The sequence below is a fragment of the Pseudophryne corroboree genome, chromosome 6 (genome assembly GCF_028390025.1).
Source record: "Pseudophryne corroboree isolate aPseCor3 chromosome 6, aPseCor3.hap2, whole genome shotgun sequence".
Taxonomy (NCBI): Eukaryota; Metazoa; Chordata; class Amphibia; order Anura; family Myobatrachidae; genus Pseudophryne; species Pseudophryne corroboree.
In genome coordinates, this window is record NC_086449.1 from 63,684,858 (window position 1) to 63,697,089 (window position 12,232).

Here is a 12,232-nt window from a genome sequence, read left to right on the forward strand (position 1 = left end):
CACGAACGTGTGCACTGAACCCATTTTTTTTTAAATGAATTAATCAATACGCTACTGGACGTAATCAATGCAAAAATCGCACAACATAAACTGGAGGGTGGATTAGGATTATGACATTATCCACTTGAGCGCGTTGTATCATTCGACAGCAATCCATTGTGCTAGCTCACGGCAGGCAATAAACTGACAAGGATACTGGATTTACAGCCTAAAACCAAGTTTTAAAACCATGCGCTGAAATCAACGGGGGTCAATATAGTTTGTTGTACGTGTACACAGACATTATAGAACACCAGAGGGTTGGGAACAGTTATGTACCGCTGCTTCATACTGTTGAAATTAAGTACCTTCCCTCTGATATTGGCACCCGTTCCATTTATCCTGAAGTGTTTTAATTAGCACAGGTTCCTACATTGCTGATCACACATTAATAAGGGCTCTATTTGAAGGTAAGAATTAATTATTATGTGATAGTGTAAGACATGTTAGGGACCCATCTAATGAAGTCACCTGGTTGCGGTGCATGGGCACACATATGTGCAAAAATATGTGCTAAAAACTTCCCTTATACTCCATGTAGTTTGCAATCAGCATATTTATTTCTCCTGCATAGTACTAGAAGCCTTAGCATGCTAGCATCTCCTTATAAGCTTAGAAAAAGAGGCCAGTCCCCCCTCCCCTTTTTTCTTTCTATACTCTTCAGAATAAACCACCAAGGTCCTTTAAGTTTGGGGCGCATTTATATGTCTATATGTCTTAGGCATCACACTACCACATGTGACAGTTTTAACCAATTAAAACATGATAGGAAGCAGCTTCCATGTTCAGTTGTAATTTGCAAACATGGGATAGAGTGCAGTCATCAATGCACTGGAGTGTTTGGCCAGAGAAACAGAAAACACTGCTTCAAAAACATGAATCCATATGCCATCATCACACATGATTGCAGGAAAACACATGTTCCAGCAAATCCAAGTGGTTTGAATTTGAGCAAACATGGTCCAACCAGGATTGTTAATACATTTACTCCTAAACTATACTCATACAACACATATTGGTAAATATTGTACTAGGATGTTAGGATTAGTGTTCTTCCAAGTAGCAAAGTCTGTGGCACAATAAATGGTGCTATTTGATGCAATTTTATTACAGGTGTATGTGCAAGGGTGTAGTTACCATAGGTGTAGGGAGTGCAGCTGCTATGGGGCCAAGAGCTTAAGGAGCTCACTTTCCCTGTCATATTTACATGAGATACATACATTGTTGCCCATTGAGTGGTATACAAGAGCCCTTACAACTTTTGCCTTGGGATCTGCAATATATCCAATTATATATGTAATTATGTCCCTGGACCTTATTGTATAACATAAATGGATGAAATTATAATGTTATATACTATGAACTGGGACACTGTAATGTGTCACAAAATTAATTGGAGGCACTATAGTGTGGCATAAGACACTGTAATGTAACATACTATGAACTGGGAACACTGTAGTCATAGGGCTCAATCCTATTAGCTGTGATGATATTGTGCGTGAGAATCATTGTGGAAATGGCCGCACTTTATGGCAGCCTGAATTTGCACAAAAGTGCTAACAGGGTGTGAGATCAGGTGCCATTGCTGGCGTTTAAACACTGCGACAATGGCACATCACACACTTCATAGGTAATATGATCAACCCCATAATGTGGATTGGGGTTCCTGAGTTGCATAATATAGTGGCAGCTCTACAATGTGACATGACATGAACTGGGGCACTACTATGGCTCAGGAAATGAAGTAGGGGTCTTCTATTTGGCATAAAATTAACACCTGCTGTAGAGAGGTGTCTCTATACAAGGATTGGGACAGTGGCCCCTTCAAAATGTTGCTATTTGGTACACAAAGTTCTGGCTATGCCCCTGTGTATATGGACACATCCATGAGTCCAGCTGTACTGTAACTGGCTCATACAGTCACACTTACTTGTGGACATGAGAAATTTGCAGGTAATTAAAGTGACCCTATAGAAAGAAACTGAGAGGAGCTGCTGGAACTCTCTACTGGATAGAGATCTCTTTCCTCTACTAGTCCCAGCACCTGCATGGGCAGAACATCTGTATATTACAGAGATCAGTGGCACTATCAGATGCACCATCAACACTTACACCAGATACGTTGTTCTTTTTTATGTTTTTATACCCTATTTATTACTTTAGTTACTTCATTTTATGTTCTAATTGTTTTAATTGTTTGATGGTATTGTATAATATGGATAATCTTACTTTTGTTAAAATAACAAAAATATGTTTTAAGCCAGTGCACTGCACCGAGAAACTCCTCTCAGATCTATTTATATACTAATGTATAAGGTGTCAGCAGTAGCGCTCCTTATGTGATGAGAGTGCAAGAATTATAATTACAAATACATAAATAATCATTTCAGTAATTTTGGGGAGTTTTACCATGAATATTGTTTATTACATTATTCTCGTGCAGAGGTACAACTATAGATGATTCTCTTTAGTCTTTAACAACATTGATTTATATATAAAACACTTGTGACATTCAGAAAATAAAAATGTCCTCACTTGTAACTATATTGAAGTGATACAAGATAACATACTTATCAAACATATCCTACAGTCAGGCCCTCAGAGTGACTCCCCATGTGATTAATAAGTGATATCTTTCTAGTTAAAAACTTGCTCCATTCACAACATTTATATAGTTCCTCTAATGTGCGACTCCTGATGGCTAACAAGATGTGATCTTTCAGAGCAATGAAATGGTGCATTGCTGCATTCAGAACATTGAAATGGTCTCTCTCCTGTGTGGCTCCTCTAATGTATAACAAGTCCTTCCTTGCTACATAAACACTGTCTGCATTCAGAGCATTAAAATTGCTTCTCTCCTGTGTGACTCCTCAGATGTATAACAAGAACTGACTTTTGGGTAAAACATTTGCTGCATTCAGAGCATTTATATGGTTTCTCTCCTGTGTGACTCCTCAGATGTATTACAAGAGGGGACTTTTGGGTAAAACATTTGCTGCATTCAGAGCATTTATATGGTTTCTCTCCTGTGTGACTCCTCTGATGTATAACAAGAAGTGACTTTTGGGTAAAACATTTGCTGCATTCAGGGCATTTAAATGGCTTCTCTCCTGTGTGACTCCTCTGATGTATAACAAGAAGTGACTTTTGGGTAAAACATTTGCTGCATTCAGAGCATTTATATGGTTTCTCTCCTGTGTGACTCCTCTGGTGTGTAACGAGATGTGACTTTCGGTAAAAACACTTCCTGCATTCAGAGCATATGTATGGTTTCTCTCCTGTGAGACTCCTCTGATGTATAACAAGATTATACTTCACAGAAAAACCTTTGCTGCATTCAGAGCATTTAAATGGATTCTCTCCTGTGTGACACCTCTGATGGTTATCAAGATTTAACTGCAGGGAAAAACACTTGCGGCATTCAGAGCATTTATATGGTTTCTCTCCTGTGTGACTCCTCTGATGTATAACAAGATGTGACCTTTGGGTATAACACTTGCTGCATTCAGAGCATTTATATGGTCTCTCTCCTGTGTGACGCCTCTGATGTGTGAGAAGATGTGATTTATATGTAAAGCTTTTGTCACACTCAGAGCACTGATGTGGTTTCTCTCTAGTGAGACTCATAATGTATTAGATTAGATAAAAGCTTTATAAGGTTTCTCCTTTACAGAAAAAAATAATGTTTTTGAGAATCCTTAAGAGGTTTCAAAAGTTATTATGTCTGTAGTTGGCTTGATCAGAGAACAATGTCCCTTTCCATTATATCTTCTTATATTCTTAGAGGGAATCTTGCTCCTTATTTGTCCTGCAAGAAAAAGATCACATTTATAAGCATAAATATTACTGTTATAAATATGTTTGTACAGTAATAATGTTATAATGTGTAAGAAACAAGACATTATATTATATAACATTATATTTATGTACACTGAGAAATTTGATCCAGTCTTTTACCATTCTTTTAAAATATTTGCAATGTGTCTAATTGCTATGTCCCCAATTCCAGTTACATGTGCAGCACAGAGACCTCTATATTCCTTCTGCAGATGCCAATACTTAAGGCCCATACACACTTGGTGAGTTTGAGCTACAAACCTCCTAGTGTGAATGGCCGTGTGATGAGCAGTGAGTGCTGATGCGTGCTCCCACATCTTCACTGGCAGACACCATCTGTCGGCCTGTTTTACCGGCCAAGTGAACCACTTTCCATAGTCTCCTACTGTGGAAAGTGGTTAACCCGCATGAACATCGCTGGGCCAGGTAAAAATCGCTCAGTGTGTATGCACAGAACAAGTTTCCTGCCAGCGATGTTCACATCAACATTGAGCATACACACTGGGCAAAAACCCCCAGTGTGTATGCACCTTAAGACGTGATCTCTAAATGTTTCCATAATGATTGTATAATCCTCCTACTCTCACCTCAGAATGTGCAGATTATACATTACTGACCTCCTGTACTGACCATATGTGGGTAGCACACGATACTGATCCTGTCACACCAACTGTCAGCTGATGCTCCAGGATGCTGCCATTTTCTCTGCACACACCATTATAATGGGGAAAATGTGATCATATGACAGTAAAAGTGGGGTAACTACTGAAGACAATAGAGGAGGTTACCTCCAGATGCCTGCCCTGAATAGGGTAACCTCCTCCATTTCCCTTCCTGTTTCTGCCATAGTAGTTGCAGAGCCCCCTCTGCAGTGTGGAGAGGATCTGCAGTGCTGCAATCTACTAAGAATCGGGTGCACATAATACATTGCATGTTCCGCCCTACGTCCTCTATCTGCTTATCATCCCTCCATTGCTCTTACTCACAAGGTGGGCCCTGCTTCCTCTGATCTGCATGTGAGAACAGTGAGCATGGGGCAGCACACTGCAGCTAGAAGGCCGGATCCCTGCTCAGCAACAGGTGGTGCATAGGGCAGAAGGTGTAGGATGTCTGTAGGTGTTGTAGTGTATGAGGGGGTTGTCTGTGTATTTCTGGGGCAATGATAGTGAATGAAGAAGGTGTGCACTTCTGGGCTGATGGTAGTGAATAAGAGGATGAGTGTGGTGCTGCTCATGTGTTGGTAGTGAATGAAAGGCCAGAAAGATTTTCTGAAACCTACAGGTGTGTTGGTATTAGTAAATTAGGAGGGGAGGTTCTGGACTGGGGGTTGATGGTGAATGTTGGTTGAGTGATTGGGTGCTGCTGGGGTGTTTTTTTGGGAATAAGTTAAGTGGGGAGTCATTGTTGAATGAGGGGAAGATCTTGGTGCTAAGTATAAGTATGCACATATTAATTACCAACAACCCAGAAGCACCCAGATCTTCCCCTCATTCCAGGTTGTTGGTAATTAATATGTGCATACTTATGTGTGTGTATGTGTAAGTGCTGACAACAACCAATATTTCACCTCCAGGCACCTCTTAATAACTAATTTGCCTAAACAGTCATTCTGCTCAGTGTGACTTCTGCAGATGAAACAGTGATTATTGTTACATGAAATACCTGATTTTAAATGGGTAAAAAGGGAATTTCTGTGTAACACACAGGTTGATTGACAGAGTATATACAGCTATATTACACACATGATACATGACCGATAAACAATGTATAGCTGTCACATAAATGATCCAATAATTTGGGCCTAAATTTTAGTAATTGCTCAGCAAATTGTTTGTTTATAAGATTATGGGACAACTAGATTGTTTCTGCAGGTTTTAGGAGACAAACTATAAATGTCCATCAATATATTTACACATTTAGTATGAGCTTACATTCATTTGTATAATGCTTCATGAATATCTAACTACACTGTGACCCATAGAAACATGTAGATTATGTAAGATAAATGTTATATTTCATTATTTTTGTGGGGTTGTTTTTGCAAAACAATATTAATAAATAATGCATAAAATAAAAAATAAAGCTTATAGTAGTACAGATTGAGCATCACATATCCAAATTATCTGAAATACGGATTATTCCCAAATACAGAATTGTTTTAGTGAGACTGATATAGTGAAACCTTTGTTTTCTGATGGCTCAATGTACCCAAACTTTGTTTAATATACATTTATTACAAATATTGTATTAAATGACCTTCAGGCTGTGTATAAGGGCCCTCATTCCGAGTTGATCGGTCGCAATGCGAATGTAGCAGAGTTACACACGCTAAGCCGCCGCCTATTGGGAGTGTATCTTAGCTTCTTAAAAGTGCGACCGATGTATTCGCAATATTGCGATCAAAAACCTAGTAGCAGTTTTAGAGTAGCTTCAGACTTACTCTGCCTGTGCGATCAGTTCAGTGCTTGTCGTTCCTGGTTGACGTCACAAACACACCCAGCGTTCGTCCAGGCACTCCCACCGTTTCTCCGGCCACTCCTGCGTTTTTTCCGGAAACGGTAACGTTTTCAGTCACACGCCCATAAAACGCTGTGTTTCCGCCCAGTTACACCCATTTCCTGTCAATCACAATGCGTTCGCCGGAGCGATGAAAAAGCCGTGAGTAAAAATACTATCTTCATAGTAAAGTTACTTGGCGCAGTCGCAGTGCGAACATTGCGCATGCGCACTAAGCGGAATTTCACTGCGATGCGATGAAAAACACCGAGCGAACAACTCGGAATGAGGGCCAAGGTGTATATGAAATTTAAATGCATTCTGTGCTTAGATTTGGGTCCCATTGTCATGATATCTCATTATTGTATGCAATTATTCCAATATACGGAAAAATCTGATATCCAAAATACCTCTGGTCCCAAGCATTTTGGATAGGGGATACTCAACCTGTATATCCTTTTAAAATATAAACAATTTTTATTGCAATACTAACTATATAACGATTGCTAAGGTAAACATTTTTAAGTATTTATAACAAGACAATATCTACAATATAATATCTATAAATGTTGTATACATATAAAAATATACTAACCTATAGTACAATCACCTTACTCTGGAGATTCTTCCTCTGTCTCTCTCTTACTGATCCATCCTCCCAGCTCTCCAACCAGTAACTCATCCAGCAGCTCCTCCATCAGCTATCAGTGCCTGATACAGCCTATTTATAGTCACTCCTCCCCCATCTCTCCCCAGTAGTTCCCAGGATGGGTAGAAGGAATTCTTACACTGAGAGGTGACATGTAAATTAGGGTGTCATAACATTAGTATATAGTCATTCAGCACATCAGCTTCTCGTGCCCAGCTCCTTGTCTTGTAAATGAGGTGTAAATATTCCTATGGTTACTGACTACAATGGGAAATGCTAATTACACCCTGGCAGGGTAACACCTTGTATTTTAATTAGATCACAGCAGCCTCTGGCCTCTTGTTATGTCACCAAAGGGATCTTTTGTTTGGGAGTCACCTATTGTCCAGGCAGAGTATCAGCAGAGAGACCTGTTCTACATATCAGCAGGAACTTCACAATGATTCACTGGTAAATTATAACATATTAACAGAATATGTACTGTATATTATAACATATTATATATATATATATATATATATATATATATATATATATATATATATATATATATATATATAAAAACATATATACTGTGTATGTAAATATATATATATATATATATATATATATAAATGAGACAACTGCCTATAGAACCTCTGTAACTGGGATTAGTACACATTTAGACAAGTTTCTATTTCCAATCAATGATGTCAGAAACCACACAGAAATCATGCATGTACATAATGTACATATATTTACTTAGCATTTAGGCACTTCTATAAGTTAAACAAGTACTGTTTGAACCTGCATAAGTGAGAACCTCTATAAGTGAGACAAACACTTCTTGAACATTGATAAGTGAGAAACCAGATAAGTGCAATGCCTCTTTAAGTGAAACCCAATGTGCCATCCCTAGATATCACACTTAATTAAGTTTGACTAGATATATATATATATATATATATATATATATATCTATATCTATATCTTCTATATAATAGCCCAGATCTGTGACTTTGTGCCTCATTTGCTAATGCTGGGCGGAGTCACAACACTGGGCAGAGTTAATCAAATGAGTCACAGATCAAGGCAAATCTATAGGAGACCAGGAGCAGAAGCAGATGGTATGGGCATGGCACTGGCAGGGGTGCACACCTCCCAGCTTTCTTCAGGCAGAAGGAGGGACACACACGTGGCAAAAAGGGTGCATGGCCAATGAAAAGGGGCGTGGATTTGCAGGGGGACCCGCAATCGCGAACCACGCCCCGTTTTCGTCAGTGAGGGGGCATGCCCAGCGTTCTGTCAGCTGCTGGCATGCCCTTAGGGGCGGATTATGAGTCCAGGGGGCCCAGGGCACTTGAGACAGGGGACCCTATCTCATTGCTGTGCCTGCTGTGGGTTTGGATGCATGGCCTAATTGCGGGACACATGGCCACGCCCCCTTATGCAAATTCCGTGAATTGTGGGGGTTTTTTATGGAATTTTGGCCCCTCAGCTAGGGGTAAATCCAGAGAGGGTGGTCGCTCCTCCCTACACACCCGCACAGGCAGAAGAAAGCAGGGAGGCTGCTGCCTCCCTGCAACACCACAGACCTGCCAACACGCAGCAGCGTGTGCTAACTGTAGCACAATGCTGCTGCTGTTGCTGGCAGGACAGGGGGGGCTTCAGAGCTGGGACAGAGTTACTCCAGCCAGGGGGGCCTTAAAACTGTGGGGCCCATACCCCCTGATGCCCCCTCTCCCTCTGTCTCCACTAAATAGATGTAATGCCCCCACTCCCCCACCCGTGGCACCCCTGCCCTCCCACACCTGCAGTGCCTCCGGACCCCTCCCCTATCTGCAGGCCCCACTCTTCTGCCCCTCCCCCACCTGCAGCACCTCCCGACCATTCGGTGTGAAGAGCGCCTGTAGGGTGCGATGAAGCACCTAGTATGTGTATATATATATATATATATATATATATATATATATGTACTGCTCAAAAAAATAAAGGGAACACTAAAATAACACATCCTAGATCTGAATGAATGAAATATTCTTATTGAATACTTTGTTCTTTACATAGTTGAATGTACTGACAACAAAATTACACAAAAATTATCAATTGAAATCAAATTTATTAACCCATGGCGGTCTGGATTTGGAGTCACACTCAAAATTAAATTGGAAAAACACACTACAGGCTGATCCAACTTTGATGTAATGTCCTTAAAACAAGTCAAAAAGAGGCTCAGTAGTGTGTGTGGCCTCCACATGCCTTTATGACCTCCCTACATTCCACACAAGTGGCTCATGTAGTGCAGCTCATCCAGGATGGCACATCAATGCCAGCTGTGGCAAGAAGGTTTGCTGTGTCTGTCAGCGTAGTGTCCAGAGCATGGAGGCGCTACCAGGAGACAGGCCAGTACATCGGGAGACGTGGAGGAGGCCGTAGGAGGGCAACAACCCAGCAGCAGGACCGCTACCTCCGCCTTTATGCAAGGAGGAATAGGAGGAGCACTGCCAGAGCCCAGCAAAATGACCTCCAGCAAGCCACAAATGTGCATGTGTCTACTCAAACGATCAGAAACAGACTCCATGTGGGTGGTAAGAGGGTCCGACGTCCACAGGTGGGGTTTGTGCTTACAGCCCAACACCGTGCAGGACGTTTTGCATTTGCCAGAGAACACTCAGATTGGCAAATTTGCCACTGGCGCCCTGTGCTCTTCACAGATTAAAGCAGGTTCTCACTGAGCAAATGTGACAGACGTGACAGAGTCTGGAGACGCCAAGGAGAACGTTCTGCTGCCTGCAACTTCCTCCAGCATGACCAGTTTGGCAGTGGGTCAGTAATGGAGTGGGGTGGCATTTCTTTGGGGGGCCGCACAGCCCTCCATGTGCTCGCCAGAGGTAGCCTGACTGCCATTAGGTACCAAGATGAGATCTTCAGACCCCTTGTGAGACCGTATGCTGGTGCGGTTCGCCCTGGGTTCCTCCTAATACAAGACAATGCTAGAATTCATGTGGCTGGAGTGTGTCAGCAGTTCCTGCAAGACAAAGGCATTGATGCTATGAACTGGCCCACCCGTTCCCCAAACCTGAATCCAATTGAGCACATCTGGAACATCATGTCTCGCTCCATCCACCACAGACTGTCCAGGACTTGGGAGATGCTTTAATCCAGGTCTTGGAGGAGATCCCTCATCAGGAGCATGCCCAGGCATTGTAGGGAGGTCATACAGGCATGTGGAGGCCACACACACTACTGAGCCTCATTTTGACTTGTTTTAAGGACATTACATCAAAGTTGGATCAGCCTGTAGTGTGTTTTTCCAATTTAATTTTGAGTGTGACTCCAAATCCAGACCGCCATGGGTTAATAAATTTGATTTCAATTGATAATTTTTGTGTGATTTTGTTGTCAGTACATTCACCTATGTAAAGAACAAAGTATTTAATAAGAATATTTCATTCATTCAGATCTAGGATGTGTTATTTTAGTGTTCCCTTTATTTTTTTGAGCAGTATATATATATATATATATATATATATATAGTATTCGCATGTGTGGCACTCAATGGATGAAGAAAAGGAAACACAGCCATGTAATATCAAAGTTTCAGTATGTATTTACGATCTTCAGGATATAAAACACACAGCAAACTGCTTACCTTAAATTACATCTACCAACAAGTGAGAGTGAGAGCAGTTTGAAGATGGCACCAGCATCAACCGTCCTTCCGGAAGCGGGACGCGGCTTCCCCGCGCCATCTGAACCCGATGACATCACCGCATCAGCTGTGCAGGGCGTCAGTGTACATTAACCATTATACAGTGTAAGTAGCCTTAAATCAAACTGTAATAATGCAGCAAAAGCACAGTAAATTGAAAATATACAACATCATAGCCCCATAGATACACTAATAAACACTACTATGCCAGTATACATATTGTGACACATAACAAATTGTATCACAATTAACTGGTAAATAACTTAATAAAAGGGCTATAATAATGATATTAATATTAATTTATAAAAAGACAGACCATGAGATATACTCTCCTTGGAGGTGGTATATGGTCAATCATCCTATATTTGATGCTAGACAAATTATGTCCCATTTCGGCAAAATGATGCGCCAACGGCTGCTCACTTGTATCGCAATCGCACGGATGGCAGACCGGTGGGCCGACATTCTTTATTTGATTTTACACTGGTATTTCTGATATATATAAAAGTCCACATGGACACAAAATTTGGTAGACAACTAATGTGCTGTTACAGTCCAAGTGGTGTCGAATGCAATATTCCTTGCCAGAATGGGGGTGACAAAATTTTCACCTGCAAAGAAAAATCTGCATGTAGTGCAGGGACATTTAAAGCATCCACATTTTTTATTTGCAAGGAAATGCATTGGACGCTCACTATTGGAACCAATAATATCTGTACGTACCAGAAGATCCCTAAGATTCCTGTCTCTAGTATAACAAGGTATGATAGACTGTTGATTTAAATGAAGCGCAGTGTCTGTTTGGATAATAGGCCAAAGACGTTTAGTAGTTCTGTTCACTGCTGGTGATAAACTATTATATCTGCTGATTACAGGAAATCTATTAGATAACTGATTATGATTTCTCTTTTCCAACAAAGATTTCCTATCAGCAGACATAACCTTATCTTTCATATTTTGGAGACATTTACTATCATAGCCTCTATCACAAAATTTGTCACTTGCCATATCAATCTGTTGGCACGCTATCTGAACATCTGAGTTAATTCTATGAATCCTCACCATCTGAGAATATGGAAGTCCTAATTTCAGTGCACGGGGATGATTACTATTCATATGTAACGCAGTATCTGAGCCGCTTGTCTTTGCGTTACAGCAGCTCAGAGAGACGCAGTGTCCCTGAGGAAATCCCGATCACGTCACAGGGGCTGCTGACCGGGATTTCCTTTCTGATGTCTCAGGTGCTGGGTATCGCTCTGCCTCACCTGCCTCACCCCACCGCACGTCACTGATATATACAGTATATATATATATATATATATATATATAGAGAGAGAGAGAGAGAGAGAGAGAGAAAGAGAGAGAGAGAGAGATAAAGAGAGAGAGAGAGAGAGAGAGAGGAGAGAGGGAAAATAGAGAGAAAATGAAATGATATTTCTCATGATCATAAAAACATTGTGATACAAAGGCTTAATATTAGTTTCTTAGACATATGTGCATAGTGAATTTAATGCCTATGA

General features: G+C 40.9%; 1 pseudogene; it reads left to right on the forward strand.

Annotated features, from left to right (window-relative positions):
- LOC134934256 (oocyte zinc finger protein XlCOF7.1-like) overlaps nt 1-12,232 on the forward strand; it is a 96,864-nt pseudogene that overhangs the window by 43,153 nt on the left and 41,479 nt on the right.